Source organism: Hesperophylax consimilis, chromosome 22 (assembly GCF_061612785.1).
Source record: "Hesperophylax consimilis isolate HC1 chromosome 22, BYU_Hcon_1.0, whole genome shotgun sequence".
NCBI lineage: Eukaryota > Metazoa > Arthropoda > Insecta > Trichoptera > Limnephilidae > Hesperophylax > Hesperophylax consimilis.
In genome coordinates this window covers 15,998,446-16,021,395 of record NC_142857.1, presented here as the reverse complement: position 1 = coordinate 16,021,395, position 22,950 = coordinate 15,998,446, and the positions used below count along the sequence as shown (strand labels likewise).

General features: G+C 31.5%; 1 protein-coding gene and 1 non-coding gene across 3 annotated transcripts in view; both read right to left on the bottom strand.

The window, feature by feature from the left end:
• Positions 1-22,950, bottom strand: part of LOC149412911 (uncharacterized) — a 222,068-nt gene that overhangs the window by 104,315 nt on the left and 94,803 nt on the right. For both annotated transcript variants that reach the window (XM_089645502.1, XM_089645503.1), the window contains exon 2: positions 9,183-9,239. The gene's annotated coding sequence lies outside the window, so the exon portion shown is untranslated. The remainder of the gene's footprint in view (positions 1-9,182; positions 9,240-22,950) is intronic.
• TRNAE-UUC (transfer RNA glutamic acid (anticodon UUC)) lies at positions 9,438-9,509 on the bottom strand. Its single transcript has one exon. It is a non-coding gene; the product is annotated as a tRNA-Glu (tRNA).

Sequence of the window (22,950 nt, the reverse complement as noted above, 5' to 3'; positions counted from 1 at the left end):
TCCTCCTTTTTGCTAAACACCGGGCGGGACTGGCGGGAGATTTTTAAAGTGTTTACAAGGCTTGGGAAGAATCCTTAATGGAATGGGTAAAACCCTTGGAAGATTTCAAATGTTTTGAGTGGATGACATTGCTGAAAGAGAACGAAAACCTAGAATATGATGAACATTAGAGGTGTAGAGATTTACGATGCTAAGCTACACGATCAGTTTTGTAACATTTCATTTCTTAAATCAAAATCAGATGAAGATGAAGCATATTATGATTTGAAGTTGCACGAGCGGTGGACAATCTAATTCAAAAGTGTTGAAAACATTGAATGTTTCTCATAACTGCTCAAGATCTGCGAGTTTTATTTTTGTATAAGCGCACATAACGCATAACTCAGTGGAGCAAAGAGAGGAATAGACTGAGTGAGCAGCCAGTTAAATCTTTAATTCTTACTCTATACAACTTCAAATACATGACATGTGAAGATTTTTATAATTATTTGTTAAATAACCAAGAACTTCTTTCCAAAATTAGCAGCTCAGCTAAATATGAATAAAATAAAGTATAATAATATAAAAAAAATCGTTTAATTTCTGAATCTCCTTTTTAGACCCATCTGCCCTCTTTTATCAAATTATCATCTGGCAACCCTACTTGCAAGTTTGTTTATTTTATTTGTGAAAAAATGTGTTGCAAATTAGATTGAAAAAATTTCAGAATTTTTAATTTTCTTAAACGTAATACTTTATTCATTTACAGGAAACCCTAATTTGACTTATTTTATTGTAAATAATGCTAATTTAGCTGAAAAATATAATAAATCTCACTAAGATGTTCTTTTGTGTTTATACCATTGTATTTTTTTATGACGTTAGAGAGAGAGAAAAAAAATCAAAATATAATTAGCGATCCTGGGGATAGATAATATATGTATGTGTATATATTTCTATAATAAATATTGACAATCTGGTCACAATTTACAAAAACATAATTTTGCAAAAACAAGAAAATTTTATTATCATGAAAATAGCTGGTGTTAGGTGGGTGAAGTCGCAAATATTAATAATAATAATAATAATAATTGGATAATTTGTAGAGCGCCGATTTTGTGAAAAATCATATATCAATTTGTGGTTCTATTCATAAAGTGGACTGTAATCTTTTTTGTTATTTGTTTTTGGGGTGTTATGCGGTGTTGCGCTAACTCCTTCTTTAGCCAACGTTTCGGACAGCATTGCAGTGTCCATCATCAGGGCAGATGTGTAATATGTAACACATATATTATAACACATCTGCCCTGATGATGGACAGTGCAGGCTAAAGAAGGAGTTAGTGCAACACGGCATAACACCCCAAAAAAATAACAAAAATACTTTTGGCCGTGAAAATCTTAAATCATATTGGACTGTAATCGATAATTATAACTTTTAAAATTTTATTTTTATTTTATTTATTTTTTATAATATTGATTACATTTTATGATTTTGACTGTCCAACTAGGAAGGATTCCCGTTTCAGGACATTCAAATTTACAGGTTTCAAGTTATCCTAGACGAATACAGGATTTAAGACTAGCTAAAATAAGTATGTTAAAACGAAGATGCATAAAAAGATACATAAAAAAAATAAAAATTGATACAACTATTTGTTGCAAATCTTTATTATGGTCTGAGGAACACTACGGGGAGTTATCACTGCACAATTTTCCCTAATAAATTCTATATTATACACACTGAGGGAGCACTTAGTATTTTCACTGCACAGGCTTACTTAACGGACTGCTTTGTACAATGTTGATATGTCCCTGGCGTAGGTATGTATTCCACACTATCAGACAGAGACAGGCAATTGGGTGGAATTCCATTAGCCGCATCGTTTTATTAATGACGCACTTTGGTTCATTCTCTATCTCCTGCCGCGTATTTACTTTATCGACTTGTCGTGTTCTTTCTCCAACCCACTCCTCATCTCCTATCAAAACATCTACCATCTCTTATCTAACCACTTTTCTAAGTTAGATACCTTCATACTTCTAAGACTTGTTCAAGTCGACTGTGAAGAAGTAAAAGAGGGTAACCCTCACTCATGTTGTTTTATCAGGTAAATTACTTTACTAATTTATTTATTAAATTCAAACAGATCCCCTTCATGTGGCTTATATAAAAAAACAGTGTTTTTTCCGTAAAATGCGTCTATTTTTATTAATATGCAGATGTTTTAAAATAAATAAATATATTTTTAGTTTGACTAAGGATTTTACATTCCTCCCCAGTGACCGAATTCAACCATGCTAATTACTGAGCCAAATTTTGATTGGGTAAGACTGAAATTTATTTCGTTTATTAACTGCTATAATGTCATCCTATTTCAGAGAAATGCGGATATGTTCGCGAGTGTATGCGTGATCGCCACAAAAAAACCAAACTTTATAGAATGCAGTGTCATCGACAACGAGTCTATCTGTCGAGTTTCATCTCGATCGGATGCCTGGAAGTGGGTTAATTTCTACAGAAAAATTTTCTAAATAATACAAAAGCCCAAACTACTGTGTACTCTGGAAATACATATTTATTTGATGAAAAATAAGTATACAAATCATAAGAAACGAAATACGATAAAAGAAGCGTTGGCAGAAGGTGAATCTCAAGGCTGATGTATCTCAGAAAGTGGTCTGACTGCGGTGCAACACATCCATTCCGGGCTGTGTCAAAAGGTCAAATATGTTGTCTAACCTTCGATAAGAGAAGAACTTGTACTTAACCAATGAATTATGACCTCATTGACGATTAGAACAAGAAAATTATTTTAAACGCTTGTTAAAATTTCATTTATAATACTATACTTATAATAATGACAATAATTATGAATATTGGATAATTTGTGAGAAGCCGTTTAAAAAAAAATCACCTCAAGGGCGATGTACTTAATTTAACAGAGTTCCTAGGATCTATTTAATTTTGTATTATTAACAAACTGATTTAGAAAAACCTACTTACCTGGCAGGCCTCTTCAGATAAAAACAATTTTAATAAAAAAAGTAAGTTTTCGCACGCAGAAGAGACTATAGTAAAAACACTGGACCTTATGTGATTTTACATGCTATTTAACCCTGTATTACTATTAATGTTAGATTTATTGGAAGATTAGTAAGTTTTATATTTATTTTAAAACACCGACTAATTTAGGACCCTTTTAAGTTAAAAGGTGATGTCGGGTGAATAGGGGGGGTGGCTGACAATATCCCATTCAAATGATGCCAGCGGCACCTGTTGGTGTGGGCCATGGCATTGTCATGCAGGGAGCTGACTCCCGGGGCCTCCGTCCTTCTGCGGTTCTGAATGGTTCTTTGTGGGGTATTGCAGTAAGCCTCTGTATTAATGGTAGTCCCTTTAGGTATGAAATCTACCAAAAGGGCACCATTACGGTCCCAAAAAACGCCATGACTTTTCCGGCTGAATGAATCGTCTTGAACATTTTGGTGGGAAGATGAATGACGCCACTAAAGTGACTTTCTTTTGTATTCTGGGTTGAAATGACACACCCACATCTCACCCGCCGTCACTATAGAGTCTTGAAAAGCTTATCCCTCCTGTGCAAAACGATCCAAAAATTCACGCAGATCTCGCACCGACGGTGGCGGGAGATCGCGACAACCTCTTCATCGGAAGAATTTACTGTGGCTAAACAAAATGGCCGACAAACAAGCGGGACTTTTTTTATTGGAGAATTTTTATGAAATAACCTTAAAAAGCTTAAAAATTCTTAGAGTTTACAGTTCTTATGAGCTTAGGTAAAGCAAAGCTTCATGAAATAAACATAAGGCTGCGTACAGTTGGAGTGCTTCAGGCAAGTAGAATAGACTGAAATTACTGAAAATATTATAAAAACAGAAAAGTTGGTATATGCCGTATCTTCTCCAAGCTTAATTTTTTTTAATAAAAGTATGTTTATCTGAAGTGACCTGCCAGGTTAGTATATTTTTTGTATCGTTTTGTAAATAATAAAAATAGATGGAGCCTAAGAAATCATAAATTTACAGAGCTCTTTAGAAAACTATGCAAATTATCTAATTATTATTATTGGAAGGCGATGTATGAATTATAATGAAGCAAGGAATGTATGCCAAGACAGGATTGTGTGGCAGAATATCCCCTCTGCCTACTCATGCGGGGAAACGGCGTAGTTATTAAGTTATGAAAAAAATCTGCCAATACGTAATATTTATCTTAAAAAAACAGTGTGTTACAACTATTGGTTTGTAAGTAAACTAAATTTGATTCATAGACCACAGTGCGGTGTGGGGAATTCCATATTATTTGGGTCGATAAACAATCATCCTCTAAAGTGAGTTCATTATTTCGATGATTGTTAGTCATCTCAGCACATTATGCAATCCCTTATTAAGGGCCTTACTGATAAACGTGTTTTAAATTTTACACGACTGATAAACAATCGTTTATGTAGGGTAAGTTATGTAAAATTTAAAATGATTTTGTTATTAAGGAGGGTTATATTTTTTATTGTTATAAGTCTAATTTGTAGAACTCCAATTTAATTTAAGTTTTTTTAAATATATTTAATTAATTATATAAACAACAGTTTTATTATAAACCAGTTCTTCTGTGTAATTATTAGTACGCATGACAGCTGTTTCGCCTTCCGAAGACATTATTAAGTCTCCAACCGAAGCAAGGGATTATTTTTATTTAAAATTCCACTTTGTTGATATGAATATAATCTTGGAACAAAAACATCTGAATTTAATTCTTATTTTTTAATGATATAATAATGTTTATAAGACAGGGTTTTTTATGCATAGCACGAAGGATAACAAATTAATATAAGCAATAATTAGTCGCCTGAAATATCCATACAAATTGAAAATATCTCCCGTGTAAAAATAAATGCCGCCGATGGGAAATGAACCCGCACCTTCTGATGTCCAGTCAGGTGCTCTAGACCACTGAGCTACGTCGGCTTATTTCAATATTCACTAGTACTTCAATCAACAATAAAATTACTGTTTATTATATTTTTTCACGTGTAAACTTATAATAATTTGTTAAAGAAACTTACCTCCAGTTTCAGAAGTTAATCAGAAATACATTCTTGAAGATGTACGAGTATTTTTAAAGAAGGTCGTCTCTAGATCTCAGTATTGATATAGGCACAAGAAAACAAATAATACCACTCTATAATGATTTTAAAAACGTGTAAAGGCCAGAAGAAGTATAATGGAATAAAGGTGAATTCAACTCGCCTTGGAATATACAATAATTTACTTCGTGTACAAGTCTACATGGCGCCAAAAGTAAAATTATATATTGAGATGATATTATATACATATTATATCTTGATGTTCTGATCTGATCTGATGGTACGTAACAGAACATCTTCATTTATGTAGCTAAAAAGTCACTGGTTCTTGATGCGATACACTAAAATTTTATTTTATATCTGATAATTGAAGAAAATCAAAAATATCAATAAAAAAATATCAAATGGTATTATGTGATACAGCATTTCTAGTGTTTAAAATATAAAGTTCCGATTCACCTCTTCGGTGCATTTGAATTGAAATAAGTAATAATATAGTAAACTTTTTTATAAATTATGTTAAGGCGAAACTTAATGCCAAAACACTATTTTTATTAATCTTTATACCGAATTGGTGTACGTAATGAATACGAAAAAATGTGCTTTAGATAAATTGAAGTTTTTCCTATCGTTTCGCTTTGTAGAATTCAAATAAATTAATAAATCAATCAATAAAAAAATAAATGTTAAGTACTAAAAAAAAATGTTTTCAATAGAAATGTAGGAACGCGTAAAGGAAACAACTTTAAAAAAAATACAGTATTACAGCTCAAATTATCTGTGACAGTTTCACTTGATTAAATTTTTTGCTATCTTATAAAATTATTTACAAAATAAATAAAAACCAGTTTTGTGCTTGAAATTGAACGTTTCTAGACTCCGTTTGTCAAGCGATTTTAATGCCTATTACCTACAAATAGGGTAAACCAAGAATATACACATTTTTAGTTGTAGCTTCCTCTTAAATCTGGTAGTTGAAGAACATCAGGACGATCAGAAGGGTAATAGAGAAAAAAATTAATGTTAAATCTGGTAATTGAAAAACATCAGGAAGATCAGAAGGCAATACAAAAAATATTTAAAAATTTTATGTTAAATCTGACAATTGAAGAACATCTTGAAGATGAAAATGGTAATAGAGAAAATATTTTAAAATTTTATGTTAAATATGGTAATTGAAGAACTTAAAGATCAGAAGGGTGAAAGAGAAAAATCAATGTGATAATTTAAGAACATCAAGAATATCACAAGGGTTATACAGATAATATTTAAAAAAAAATGTTAAATCTGATAATTGGAGAACATCAAAAAATCAGAAGAGATATGATATAGCCTAGCAGTCATATAGTATAAAAAATATATTTCCTTTTGACCTCTTCAGTGTATCTGTCATTGAAAAAGGTAATGGAGAAAATATTTCAAAATTTTATTTTAAATCTGACAATTCAAGAACATCAGGAAGATCAGGAGAGATTGTGAACAGCATTAATAGGGTTAATGCTGTTCAAAATATCTTCGGTGCATCTGTCATACAGGAAAGAATGATGGTTTGACGCCCTTCTAGTAATATGTATGTTCAGACATTATTATTGTTATTTTTTAAGTGGAATAACTCAAACATGAGTAAAAACTCAAATTATAATATTAAATCATTGAAGATAAATCAATTAAACTAATTCGACCAAATATACGTAACTGAGAGCTCCAAACTTTATTTTAATTTTTTAACGCTTATTTTTGGCTGTTATCTTTGTCAAGATTTTACCTAAACTAAGTTCAATCTAGATAGTATATTGGATAAATATATTAGCTCAGTTGTCAGAGCACTTCCACGACAAGGAAGGAATCCTAAGAGAACCTAATATACAGTAAAACTTTTTCTTAAAGATGCGATCACCTCGGCACATGTTCTCCTAGTGAGGCGTTCACAAAACATTACTACGTAACCATTTACATAAAGTTAAACTACTTATGATTTGAGATTTCACGGCCAAAAGTATTATACTGATTTATTTTTGAGGTATTGTGCCGTGTTGAGCTACCTCCTTCTTTATCAAACGTTTCGGATAGCATTACAGTGTCCACAATCAGGACAGATGTCTAATGCTATCCAAAAAGTTGGCTATAGAAGGACGTAGCCCAACAAGGCGTAATACCCCAACAATAAATCACTATAAGTTAAGTTACTGATTATTTTTCACTCTACTACCATGTTTTGTATTCATTTCGTATTATTTCTGTAGATAATCTATTTACTTATCTGTAAACTGTGAGTTCCATGGAGTACAAAATGAATAAATAAAATAAAATCTCATGGGAGGATTCTCACCTTTCAATATCCGTTTCTTTTGCAATTCTTTGCATGATATTAATTACTAAGTGTTTTCAAAATGTTTTTATTACTTTTTTGAACCTTGTTATTATAGTTTGTTTCTGCTTTCAACAGTTAGCAACATCTTCCTGATCATCGTTAAAACAATTTTGTTCATTATAATTTAATTCCGGAGAAAGTTAGTATAGTTCACTTCGCCCGATAATAGGATGGATACCTACAACTCGTTACCGAGTCAAGAACAACATGTTTTGAGAAGAAAATGAGGAGAAAAAAAAGATTTCTCAAATAAACGAGAAAAGTAAAAGAGCTGTGCGGCTGGCTAGCTGCTAGCAGCGCGTCCCTCGAGGCCGGTCACTTTATCTCAGGGTGACCAATATGGACAGTTACAGTAGGCCAAAGTATTCCTTTAGTAATTAATTGCTTTAACTAGGAACCTAATTTGTTGTTGTGGTATTGAGATATTGATGACACAGAAAGAACGCTCGACAGAATATGAGCGAAAAAGCATATTTCACTAACTTATAAAATGGTGGCAAAAATGGCATTCAGGCAAAAAGTTATGGAAAACGTCGTCTAGCCACTCGAGTGATTTTCGGCATATTATGCCGAGTTTGTAAAACGTCTCGAGTGATTGCACGCAATAATATGCCATTTTTGACTCGCAGAATTCGCGCGTTTACGATTTCTTTAATAATTCTAAAAATATAGGTTAAACAAAATTCAAAATTCAAAAAAATATTTATTGCACAAAAAGAGTACAAAGGGTATAGTTTATAGGTTACATCCTATTTCTGCCAGCTAAACCAACAAATAAACATTATATTACATAACCCAAGAATTACATGTTAACAAATAAATAACAGTAAATAAAAAATAAAAAACAGAGGTATTTAATTCACGTAAGGTATTCATTTAAGGTGTAGTGACATTTGTTTAAAATAAATGTTTTTAGTGTTGATTTAAATTTAAGTGTCGATTATTTGTTTGATGCTACGTGGAAGGTTGTTGTATACTTTAATGGCCATGTAGTGTGGTCCTTTTTGAAAAATAGGTTTTCTGTGAACCTTGTAGCGTGTTTATGTGAGTTTTTTTGTGGGAACTTTTCTGGAGATGATCGTACTAACAGGCATAACTCCATTATATATATGTCCGTCACTGTCAGAAGTTTAAGATTTTTTTAAATTGGTCTAAATGAATCCCGGTGATCAGAGTTTGTAATTTTTCGTAGGCACCTCTTTTGGATGATGAAAACATCTTTGGCAAAATATAGGTAAAATATTGGTGAATTCATTGGCTACAGCACTATAGTCAGTTTATATGTGAGAAATTTATCATTTACTAAACTCTTATTCCATAGACGCGTTATAAACGCGAACACTCGAGTGGCTAGTTGTTTCGTTGTGGACTCTTAAAGACTTCTTTTGGGAGTCAAAAGTAAACACATAGTTGCTGAAGCTTCCGAGATTGGATATGATAATAATTTGCTGTTTTTGGCCTTTTGCTACATCGACAGTGAGGTGCAAGCGCTTGGAGTCATGCTTACGCATTACCATGAGCACGGTGAAGCAAGGATATGTACTGTGGGACTACATTGGGCATGTGGTGTATAGTGTGTAGCACGACTTTCAAACATCTCTTTTTTAAATATAAAATGGTTGGCGAAGAAAAAATTGACAATTTGAGATCGTTATAGAGATAAGGTTTAATATTAATGATTTATTCGAAGAAGCATATGAACAGATTTTTTTTTAAATAACTTACCCTTTTTACTGCAGGTTGTCAGCTTGCAGTACTATTTTTTGTATAAATTTCCAAGATCTGTAACAAATAAAAAGAATAGTAATTAATTATTATGCAGTGCTTTCATTTTCTGTAGAATATACTGTAGCGTCAATACATGGGACTGTTTTGCGGTGGGAGTTAAAACAAATAATAATGCAAAAAAAAGAATAGTGTAAGAGTGGAGTGACCTCAAGGGACCTTTATAAAAAAATAAAATTAATGAAAAATAAATATTTCCCGTACCGGGAATCGAACCCGAGCCTGCTGGGTGAAAGCCAGCTATCCTAGCCACTAGACCATACGGTATATTGAACACAAGCCTCGAAAATTTTTGTAATACATACTAGTCCAAGGTAATTACACTTTAAGATATTTAATATGCACACGGATAAAAATAAGTAAAGCTTTTCTTATCAAGATGACGTTAAAATGTGACTGCATGACGATTTTTTAGTGAAATTTTAGTCATTCAGAATATATCTGAACACGTGGTCACCCCACCTGTCCGAATAAATAAAATGGACGAGATGCGAAAATATTATTATTTGTAAGAGCACGTTGTTCCAACTTCTTCATCACATATTCGTGTTTTACTGATAATTTGTTATGAAATTTGTCAAATCATTCGTTATTGACCTCCAGTCCAGCTTTTAACAGGAAAACGAATAATTTACCAGATTTTTATTAAATTAACAATGTTTCATAACAGTAAGTTTTCTCCGTGCGGTAAAGTTCAATTATAAGAGTTGGTAAATTTTAAAGGACAGTTATTGTGAAATATCACCTCAATCACTAATCTCAAAGGCACTTTAGACTGACTATTTTAATTTCTAGATTTCCATTCTGTGATTAGTATAGTTACTCTACGATCATTTGATGCGTATACTATTGCATTGAGTTTTAAAGATTCTTCACGGATATAGTGAGTTGTTTTGTATTTAGTTACATACCAACTCACTCTGGAAACTTTGTAGACACTAAAACATACACATGTATCGTATGTCAGGTATACATCACAAAACTTCAGGGGGTGAGCGCTCTCTCACAATGTTGCAAGAAAGCTCTCAACAGCAGTAATAAATAAAAATCTTACCTCTGTAATTCATGATGCATTTTTATTGAGGTGAAGCTTAAAGCTAAATCAATATTTTAGATTAATCTTTATAACTAATTGGTTTACATTATGAATACCGATACTTTAGATAAATTGAAGCTTTTCCTATTGTTTCCCTGGAGTAGAATTCAAAAGTACAAAAAAATCCATTTTTCAATAGAAATGTATAAACTCATAAATGAAACATCTTTAAAGAAATACAATATTATGACTGAGATTATCTGTGACAATTTTCCTTGATTATTTTTTTTTTGCTTTCTTACAAAATTGTTTATAAAATAATTAAAAACCACTATGGCGCTTGAAATCGAGCGTTTCTGGACTCCGTTTTTCAAGTAATTTTCCACGTGCGTTTTTATATTAACTATTGGTGCAAGCGAAAAACCAGTTCATTTCAAACGGAGTCCAGAAACGCTTGAAATCGAGCGTTTCTGGACTCCGTTTTTCAAGTAATTTTCCACGTGCGTTTTTATATTAACTATTGGTGCAAGCGGAAAACCAGTTCATTTCAAACGGAGTCCAGAAACGCTTGAAATCGAGCGTTTCTGGACTCCGTTTTTCAAGTAATTTTCCACGTGCGTTTTTATATTAACTATTGGTGCAAGCGAAAAACCAGTTCATTTCAAACGGAGTCCAGAAACGCTTGAAATCGAGCGTTTCTGGACTCCGTTTTTCAAGTAATTTTCCACGTGCGTTTTTATATTAACTATTGGTGCAAGCAAAAAACCAGTTCATTTCAAACGGAGTCCAGAAACGATTGAAATCGAGCGTTTCTGGACTCCGTTTTTCAAGTAATTTTCCACGTGCGTTTTTATATTAACTATTGGTGCAAGCGAAAAACCAGTTCATTTCAAACGGAGTCCAGAAACGCTTGAAATCGAGCGTTTCTGGACTCCGTTTTTCAAGTAATTTTCCACGTGCGTTTTTATATTAACTATTGGTGCAAGCGGAAAACCAGTTCATTTCAAACGGAGTCCAGAAACGCTTGAAATCGAGCGTTTCTGGACTCCGTTTTTCAAGTAATTTTCCACGTGCGTTTTTATATTAACTATTGGTGCAAGCGAAAAACCAGTTCATTTCAAACGGAGTCCAGAAACGCTTGAAATCGAGCGTTTCTGGACTCCGTTTTTCAAGTAATTTTCCACGTGCGTTTTTATATTAACTATTGGTGCAAGCGGAAAACCAGTTCATTTCAAACGGAGTCCAGAAACGCTTGAAATCGAGCGTTTCTGGACTCCGTTTGCCATGAAATTTTTATGTCTATTACCCGTATTCGTGAAGATATAAGGCATACCAGGAATTTACACATTTTTGGCTTGTAGCTTTCTCTTAATTGAAAGTTTGTGTTACATGGTGGGTAGCTAGAATTACCTTACAAATTAAGTAACCTTAATTGTAAAAATAATAAAGCTTGGCTCACCTTACAACTTGTCTCATGTCGGGAAACCAGTGGGACAAGTGGGATTTTGGTTTATTTACCAGAATGTTTGAGATCATATATCATAGAGAATCATGAGATCATATATCAAAGAGAAAAGATCATATATCATAGAGAACCCAACAAACTTATTATTTTTAAATACCTACATCTGTTTGAATTTCACTTTGGTAATGAATGTAGTAGGCACATTTAAGCCAAAATAAGAAAATTAAGACACTTACCGACATCTGATCAAGCTGTCGATTACAATGCATTCTATCAACTTTTAGTGGTAATCACACGACCACACGCAGACATATACGAATTTCTCTGAACTTGGATGACATTTGCAAAAGTTAACATATACTAAATGTATATCGGTACTACCCGATCAGAATTGGGCGAGGTTGTTCCTTAAAGAAGATCCAATCTTCGATCATTTTTTTTTAAGTTTAAAATAATACATTTTAGATTAGATGTATGTAGTCAAATAAACTTTGACTGGTTGATTTTTTTCGATCGGAGCATTTATTTTGAAGTGAAACTTCTTTAAGCGCGTCATGCATTTTCGAGGACCGGAGTAAAACCGACTCATGACCGTCACGAAAAACCGTGATCATTTGGTGGTGGGGGTACGGGACCCCCACCACCGCTCACCGATCACTGTCGCTCTCTCACCGTAGTCGCTTACTGAGGTGAGGGAGCCACTGACGAACGTTCTCTCTCTCTTCTCTCTTTTCCTCTCTCTCTAGCCAACGACGCCACGCCAGGCATCAGCTGCTTGATTCGTGTACTGCGCGGTGAGTGTAATACGAGTGAAATACGTAATTGATTCTGATTTATTCGATTTGGAACAGAGTTTTAGTGTCAAAAATGAGTAGTGACGAGATAGAAGTGAGAAAAGCATTCGTGGCACAAGAGGAAATATCCCCTGAAAATCACCAATGAAGAAGAGAGTCTGATTCACACAGTGATGACATTAACGTAAGGTAAACATAACCAAAAAGAGTGGATAAATATCTCACAAAATAGTATTGTTGTAATAGCATGATAGGATTGTTTAACATATTGGCGAGATTATACTAACAGTGAAATATGATGTAGGGATGTCGTGCCTACAACCGAAGCGTGTGTAAACAAGCGTCGACTGGGAATACTAAAAGTTTCACTTCCGTCGTGCGTAGGCTTGCCACACACTGTATGGCTTTTATATATTTTTCCTTTTTTCGGCAGCTTTATTTTAAAAAAACTCGATTTAGGAAATTTACTAGTTTTCTGCTTGAACCAATAGTTACTATAAAATTGCATGTGGAAAATTACATTACAAGAAAAAATATCTTTTTACAGATTCATTCTTAGGTTATCCCAAATTGTCATGAATATTATTAACCCCCTGAAATTAAGCGTCAGCTTGAAACACTATACATTACAATACTCTCACAGACGCACACACAATCATTTACATCACACACAAATACACACCCACCCATTGTAGTAATAATATTAAGTGCCTCGATGTAACCACTAACCACTAACCAGTAACAACGGATAACCTTTATTAACCGTCTCGCTGCGATGATTCCGTCTCACGGGCACTGTGTCGTGAAGTCCCTTCCCCCTTGTCTTTAGGTTAATAGAATTCAAAACTAAACAGTCAACCGTTGCCTTACTATTGTATAAAAGAGGATGAAATGCCATTAGGTTGTCATTACTCTAATTTGGAGAGAGTGACTACTTTGTAATAGGTACCGATACTAATACTGACATTATGCAGGTAGGTATCATAATAATGAAAAATGAAAGTAATAAAGTACAAATAAACACGACAATTTCATATTGGAAAAACAAAACCTTTACTGAAACATTAAAAGTGCCACCATCAAAACAGAAACGGAACTTAAAAACAAATCTACAGACAGACGAAATATGGAAAACGGTTGAGTTAAGGCCTCGCTCACAAAAAAATAATATTTTAGAAAAGGTCGTGCCTATAATTAATAGGTCCTTGGTGCTACCGTACGTCATGCAACCTGCCCTTTTGGAATATCCGGTCACGCAACAATGCCGACAGAACCGCAGAGTTCGTTACGGCCTGTTAGTCTCATCATCGAAAACCTGTACCCTTAAGGACATTATCAGAGTAAAACCTCCAAACTGAGAAGTAATAAAGAACTACATAGTATGTTTTTAGGTGGTTGACATTCGAAAAGTTCCACATTGGTCAAGGGACGTAGACTTTCATTGACCAAGTTGTATAGAGTATGGACCTTGCACAAGGATAGGGCAGGGCCAATAAAGTCCAAGTATGTATAAGGAAACCGGTAGGTAACGATTAAAAATAATTGTATAATTTTAAGGTTAAAACCTTTTCAAATTTACAACAAAAAACTCGAATCTTTAGAACAGAATTAAAAAAAACCTTGATTATCAATGAAATCAATGAAAAATAAAATATATCTCGGATAATTAGGTTCGAGTCACCCTTTACAACGGTAGTTGACTTTATCAAGACAATGAGGATCTGCAGTTAGTTTGTGAAAAAAAAAAAATATTCGCGGTGTAACTAATTAAAAAAAACATTATTTTAAGGTTTGAATTTTTAACTATTTGTGGCCAAGAGAATTTGCATCAGATCGTAAGATGACGTCACACAGTTTTCAACCTAGGCCACAGTGATGTCCTGGGTGTTGTCCGTGACGTCAGAGCTAAGCCGGAGCGTTTATATTTATTCATTCGGGTTTAATCAATTTTAAGATACATTTACTAATACTATGAATAACCAAAGCACCAAACAAAATGAAAGCGCTGTGTTAAAAATTTTATTATAAATTTGACCAAACAGCTAAAATAATATGCCACATTTATTTGACGGGTAGCGTTAATTGCTGGTGGTGAAATAGCCAATAGAAAATTTACGCTACTCGACGATTAGCGTAAATCGATATATTACTTACTCATAGGTGGTGGAATTTCCCCTAAAAGCTGAAACAACCCGGCCTTGTTGACAATCAAAGGCAATTGTATTATGTAAACGATGTTGTAAGTTAATTCTTGATTCAGCATTTATTACAATAATATTTAATCAAATTACCAAACGACATTGATTATGAATTACGATTAAGTGATTTATTAACATAAATAACCATTATTGTCTTCCTGTTAACAATGTTCATTGTCAAGTACATCTGAAGCAGTCTGTGATTCATGTATTATTTTTAATTATCAACAACTCCAGTCAATATAATATTCACTTTATTCGGTTTAAGACGTTTTATGATTTATGTGACAATGAAATGAAATAAATAAAATAAGACGAATATTCAGCCTTGTATCAGATACTCAAGATCAAATAGTTAAAGAGGATATTGCAACTCACAAAAATGACGTACAAAAATAGAATGACATGATACGAAAACAAAATGAAAAAGACTAGGTAACCTTAGATCAATTTTATATATTTTTTTTAAACCCTCTTGTTATGTAGGTATATTTATTAGTAATTATTCAAATAGTTTTCGCTGTAACACCTTATGTTTCTCTCTTGTTCTCCTTCTATTATACCCAACTCTGACTGATTTTCTCTTTCATCTAACAAGCGAGGGAAAATCCAGTGAGGAAAAAACCGCATTCAATTATTTAAATCATTATAATTAAATAATAATAAACCACTATTTATTAAATCCAACGTCTAAATCTCGATGTGGTGACGGAATCTTATATCTTCTTCTTCTTTTTCTATATATCTTATCTAATTTTTAAAGAAGATTAGCTTTAATAATAATAATAGTAATAATACTGAGAATTTATTGCAGAATGTGTGCAGGGGTAGTGCAATGCAATAATTCCATATTTTGAAATAATATATATAAATTAGAATATAAAAAAAATAATAATACTTAGGCATTTCCGATAGGCAAAAAAAAGCGGAATTTAAGTGAAAAAAGATAAACAGTGTGAGCAGCCGTTTATGGAGGATATAATGGGGAAGCTTTGATTTTATACAAATCTACAGTTTTATTTTAAGTTTGATGAAATTTTGCGCGGTTGACCGTCAAAACGAGATGAAGGTCACTGTCGACACGAGATTTCAAAAAAAGGCCTTTAAATTTTACCAGCACAATTTTGATTCTTCTTAATGAAATTTTGCATACTTGTCGTCAAAATAAGAAGATAATTACTGTTTACATCTGATTTCCAAAACTCGAAAAGCCCGGGCAACGCCAGAAACTTCAGCTAGTTATTTATAAATTTGGAAACCTAACAACCGTTTCTATTTATTAACCGTGGACACATTGTCTTAGAAAACTGAGTAATATGAAAGCATCTATGTAACTGTTAAAATTGCAGCTCCGCAGAGTTGTTCTAGCCTGCAGACTAGTGGGCGAAAATTTCCATGATGTAAATAAACCTCTGGTAGGATAGGGCACCAGAAGAACAAAACAAAACCGTTGTAAAACAATTTATCTGCCTATAATAATGCTAATCTAACGAGTGTTTGATTGGCATCCGAAAATCATCGTTCAACTGTATCCTCTCTTTTAGAATCACAGCCCAACTCAAGAATTCTCAATGCAATTGCAAAAAGTGATTATTTACTTGCTCATTTCCTTAAGAATGAAAACAATTTTTTTTTAACATAGAAGGCCAGGAAGACAAACACATATTTTATTATTCTACAAGGATTGAGTGAAGATTTTTATAAATATTTTTGTTAAATGTCGTTATTACGTTTTTATTTACTGATAAAGATAAGTTTCAAGGACTGCCATTTTTGGCATCCGTTTCCTTTTCTAAATTTGAATTTAAAATTCAAATTACGACGAAGATGCATATTTATGTAAAATTTTAACACTTTTTTACATAATCTTTAAAATCTAAGCCACGAATTTTGTATCTGTGGTTTTGTTAAATTGTTTTAAGATCATATAAACCTACCTTGGGACTACTTTTGTTTTGGATTTCAACTGATGTATAAATTTGAAGATAAAATTTGACTTAAATATTAATCATTTTTCTACTTTATTAAGTGATAGAAGACTGATAATATCCACACGTGGTTGAGGTTTTATTATAACTATGGAAATGTAAAAAAAGGAAATGCCAAATACGTTTTTCCATTTTTTAATGAATTAATGAGAATTATTATATTACTAGCGCGGGCCCCGTGAAAAACATGAAGTATTTTAAGATTAGGATTTGAAAAAGAAAATTTTCTTAATAACATAATTATATTTTTTTGTAGACAAAATATTTAATTTCATAAATGTAATTATGTCGATAGTAATGCAGGTTAAAATAGCAACTTTAAATGATGAAATATGCAGTGTTTTTTTTAGTATAGGGTCCTCTGCTTGCAGAGACAGATCTTCTCGAAGCTTAACCTTTTTAATAAAAGTCTGTTTGTTTTTAAATTTTATTTATTAAAATAAACAGTTTATTTATAAGAAAATTTTGTTATGTAATTATTATTACGCATTATAGCTGTTTCGCCTTCTGAAGACATTATCAAACTTTCTGATAATTAAATAAATCAGATGATAATATAGTCAGAAGACGAAAAAGCTAACAGAATTAATAATAATTACACAGCAGAACTTATTTATAAATAAATTTATTTTATAAATTCAATAAAAATATTATTTTATCATTGAAAACAATATTAACAACTCTCAAACGAAAAATGTGAAATAAGAAAATGAGAAAAACATTCGGTATTATGAATATATTATGGAATATATAAAAGAAAAAAAAATTTAAAGTTTCAAATATAATTTACACCAGCATGCCAGGATTTGCAAAGCAAAGCTCAAAGCAAAGATTAAGCAAAGCAAAGATCGTAAGCACTCAGCCACGGAGGCCGTCAAATATAAAATTTTCAAAATCAAGATTGATGTAGGAGTGAGTTTATGACGTCCGGTACTACTGGCATTTTAGGTTGATACAAGGTTCTTATTTTTCCGGCATCACTAGCGTATTTGAATGTTATTATTTTTTTTATATTTGCATTTTTTAAATATATTGTAGTCACTTCTTTTACCTAGGTAAGAACACTGGGACGTTATTAAAACGGGAACAATTAAAATTCTCGTTCTTAAAGCATAGTAGGTACAATAGAACCTTCCTCTACCCCTGCTTCATCCATTCCTTGCAGTCTCGAAACATACCTTTATAGCAAGTTTCTCGTCAAATCCGTAATTTTTTAAATTCAAAAAAAGTTATTTTTGAAGATAATATCTATATATTTGTTATGTCGAAAGGTTGATTATATGACATTCCATGGATAGAAAAAAATCGCAAGGTATGCTCCGAAAATTATTAAAAACACGTTTTGTTCTGTTATTTAATATGTTACAGTCATGAAAAAATACACAGTGTATCTTTATATGCAACTAAAGAATTCGTCGAGATATTTTTGCTTTATTACAAACGAGTCGTGTTTTATAAAATATTTTCACCATTTTCGTTTAATTATTATCGTTTTTTTTAATATTAGCGCGCTCCCTCTAACATTCGTATTTACATATCTCCCTTTCAAACCATCTTTGAACGCTTACTACGGGGCCTTAAGTGCCATCGAAGTAAGTTTTTTTTATTTATTTACTAAGAAAGATATTCTGAATGTGGTTGTCTTTAGGCGCGCCTAGGGGGGTAAAAGCGACTCTTGCATAGCAAGCGTGGCTAGACGGGACGACGCTCTTGCACGGAAAGATGCTTCTTTTGGCCAGCCTAGTGACTTGTTGGCTCTTTCTGCCCGGCCGCCAAAACTCTGTGCGGTATACTTACTTATATTGTTACTAATTTTTAATTCGTAATATATTTATATTTGTATTTTAATAATAATTATAAAAAATATAAAGATTTGTTTATTTTCATTTTCAATACAAATCCATTTCGATGTTTCACATCTGCCAGACGTCCCGTGACGGCCGTGAAAATGTATTATCAACCATTGAAGAAAAATATAGCATTATTAAATACAAATGAAACGTGAAACAGAACAAGACACAGAAAATAAAAAAAAGAGATCCTGTTCGTTTCCCAGTTACAACCTTTGCTTGTTTTTTTCATTTTATGCGTCTTATTCTGTTTCATGTTTCTTTTAGATTTATTAGAATTGTCTTCTTCTTTAATGATTAATATTACATTGATGGATATAACCCTCAAAAGTTATTAAAAGAGTTATTAGTAAACTGACTATTTGTTAAATTGTATTTTTTTTTTTTTTTTTTTTTTTAACTTTATTTATTTTCATTTCTTTACACATATTATACATATTAATAGATAATATAAAATAACATAATATATAATACCAAATAGTTTACAAAAGAAATGAAAACCCACTAAGGCACTGACTGCCTGAGTGTGGGTAATATAAAACGATTACTATATTTCAAGTACCTAAAGTATAATATACATTAGTAGAAAAAGTTTTTTTTTTGTTTATAGTTATTATAAAAAGTAAAGAGAAAAACATTATGTACAATAATTTATAAAGTTTCAGCAAGTGAGTTGTAGAAAGGATAAATAAATTTATAGTAAAAGCGTTTCAATATCTGCGTCAATCAGCCATAATTTTACCTCTTTAATATATTCTATCTTTTTGTTTATCATTTGAGTTTGTAGTGGTAGAAGGTTAAATGTACGAGGACCAATGAAACTGCTATGCGTCTGCATTAATTTAGTATTGGTTTGGGGGGTGTAAAATATATTATTTGTTCTTTTGCTCATTCTGTTTTCATTTATTTTGAAATTGTTTTTGTTTTTAAATAGATATTTCATAGTTTGTAATATAAATAATTTACGAATGTTAAATAATTTAGATTCCTTTTTTGATTTATAATAGGTCGGTCGAAAATGTTTTATTTTTGTTATATATGACTTTAATTATGTGCTTTTGAATTATTTGTAGAGGCTTAATAAAAGTATCAGGTGCACCACCCCATCCTATTATGCCATAAGTGATTGCAGATTGCACCAGAGAGAAGTAGATCATTTTCAATTTTTCAGCGTTTAAAATTTCCTTGAGTCTATAAAATATGTAGGTTAGATATCTTAGTTTAGAAGTGGTTTGATTAATATGAGATTTCCAATTAAGATTAATATCTATTGATACTCCTAAATATTTTATATTTTTGACATTAGCGAGTTCGTTGCACAGGAAGCACATTTCTTGATTGCAAGTTGTATTATGGATTCTAATTTTAAGGTTGTCTTTTGGTTTGTTTTTGATGTTTTTATAAAAAGGTAAGTAAAATGTTTTGCTGTAGTTTAAGACAAGTTTGTTGTATTTTAACCATTTTGAAACAAGTGAAATACATACAGTTGCATTCGAAAAAGTTTCTGTCCAATTATTACCATCCACTATTATTGCCGTGTCATCGGCGTAAGAAACAATTTTACCAGGGATTACAAAATAACATAAATCATTAATATAAATTAAGAATAAAATCGGGCCAAGAACAGTTCCCTGCGGAACTCCGTTTTTTATCTGTGTTTCTGAACTATAATTATTCCCAATTTTTGTTTTTTGTGTTCTGTCTTTAAGATAGTTTGATAGTAATTTTAGTGTGTGTTTTTTGAAGCCCAGTTGAGTTATTTTTTTAATGAGTAAATTATGATTAACGGTGTCGAAAGCTTTTCTTAAATCTAGGAATATGGCAAGACATTTCTTTTTTTTATCGATAGATGTATAAATATTTTTTGTCAATTCATATATGGCATCCTCAGTGCTTAGATCTTTACGAAAGCCGTATTGGTTTTTCGATAGAATTTTATATTTTTCTAAGTGTTCAATGACTCTAAATTTGATGCATTTTTCGAATATTTTTGATAGGTTTGATACAAGGGATATTGGTCTGTAATTGTCTAATTTATGCGTATCCCCAGATTTATGAATAGGTATTATAGTGGAGATTTTAAACTGTTCTGGAAAATGACCATCTTTGAGGCATATATTAAAGATATGTTGTAATGGCGTTAATACATGTTGTTTTATTTTTTTTAATGTATCACATGATAGGCCATCATTTCCCTTAGAGTTGGATGGTTTTAGGTTATCAATATATTTTTCAATTTCATTAAATGTAATAGGAGAAAAATATTCTATTGAGTTAATTGAATCGTTATTAGAGTCTAATTGAGGAGATGTCTCCATATAATCATGATTAACATTAATGCCGGAAGATTGAAGTACCTCGTCTACTATATTTGTAAAGAAGTTATTAAAACATTCTGCAATGGTCGATTTGTTAGTTATTATTTCATCATTTATTTTAACCTCATTTACAATATTTGAAGAAATAATTTTTTTGTTGGCAATTTCATTTATAATATTCCAAGTTTTTTTAGTATTATTTTTAGCATTTTCAATTTGTTCACAATAGTATTTCTTTTTGCAGTTTCGTATCAGTCTATTTAGTAAGTTTCGGTACATTAGATATTTTGTTTTCAGATAAGGCATTGTTCTGAGATTATTATTTTGGCAATCCATTTGATATTTTATCATTTCTCTATATAATTTATCCCTTTGTTTAATTGATATAATTAATCCAACTGTAATCCAAGGTTTAATTTTTTTATATTTTCTGTTAGTGACAACTATTTTACTTTCACTTTTTAGAATATACTCTTTAAGAGTATTATAGAAATTCTCTAATGCTAAATGTGGATTTTCTATTGATATTACATTTTCCCAGTTTTCTGACTGAAGTAAAGAGTTTAGAGTTTTATAATCAATGTCTACTTTTTCTAGAGTTACAGAATTTTGGTTTAGAGGTGTATTTTTGAAATGGTGTCCATAAAAGGTCGGGTAATGATCTGTGATATTAGTTTCAAGAATTGAAGAGATAATATTGGTCGCCTTGTGCGACTTGACAAATATGTGGTCTAAACATGCAGAGTTACTTAAGGTTACTCTAGTTGGTGAGCTAATATATGACGTATATCCAGAGCTTGATAAACAATCTAGATACTCATTTTGACAATTTACATTTATATTGTTATCATTAATATTTATATTAATGTCACCTGTCAAAATGGAAAAAGTAAAATTGTTTCTGTCAAGATTTCTAACAAAAGATTTTAGTTCTTTTACAAATAAAAATAAAAAAATTAAAAAATTAAATATAAAAAACCCTTTTAAAAATTAAATACTTTTTCATTTAAATTTTAAAGATATTCCAATAATGTGTTAATTGGACTTGGTCCGTTGGTAAATAAATAAATAATTTACATCTTAAAACTAGTTTCATTCATTAGTTGGCCTGCTGACCCAACAATCAATATGTCCACCTGAATTAACTAAAAATACACCTGCTTGTATCACAAGTGATATAACTTCTCCATTTACTTAAATGTATTACTTGTTATAGCTCTTATAACCTTGTAAAAGTCACACATGGTCAGAATATTATAAAGTATTACGTCAAGTTGTCATCTTGGCAAATATCCGTCAAAATTTACATAATAATGTGATGTCCTCTGATATTTGCAAATTAAAAGTGTTTGTCAAGATTTTTTTATTACAAATAATCAATATTTTGAGACACCACTGAAGAAGGTCAGGTAAATAATTGATACGAAATCGAATTTTGCGCGTCTACGAATGTTTGCGGAGTTTTATAATAATTCATTCATTCAGACCCGCATCTTAATTGATTTTATTATAATATTTTTAATTAATTTAAAAAAAACTTTTTTAATTCGTGAAATTGAAAGCTAGGCGTAAAACTCTCAAAAATTGGACCGAATGTAGTGGAAATGAGATCCTTGAGGCGGTATAGTGGAAAACCATGATTATCATATATGCATGGAGAGATAAGAAAACAATACAAAATTCCCAACGTAAGCGTAATTAAATAATTAACACGTTATTCCTCCTCTCTATTTTTGTTCTTTCCAAAACCCGCATTAATCAATCCCTTATGATTAACAAAATATATGCTTTAGATAAATTGATACTTTTTTAACAATCTCGTTTCCGTAGAATTAAAATAATATTGTTAAATTTAAAAATGTACAAAACATGTGAATAATGATTTAAATTGTTAAATAAGTACCAATTTAAAATAACTTGCGTGTTAAAAAATTTAAGCGAACGCCTATAAAAAAAACCAGTGAAATTTATTAAGAATCTCTGGAAAGTATTAGTAATTCTGTTTAAAAACGGGATTGCAGGCCTTATGAATGAATTAACAAGTTTCCTGATATACTTT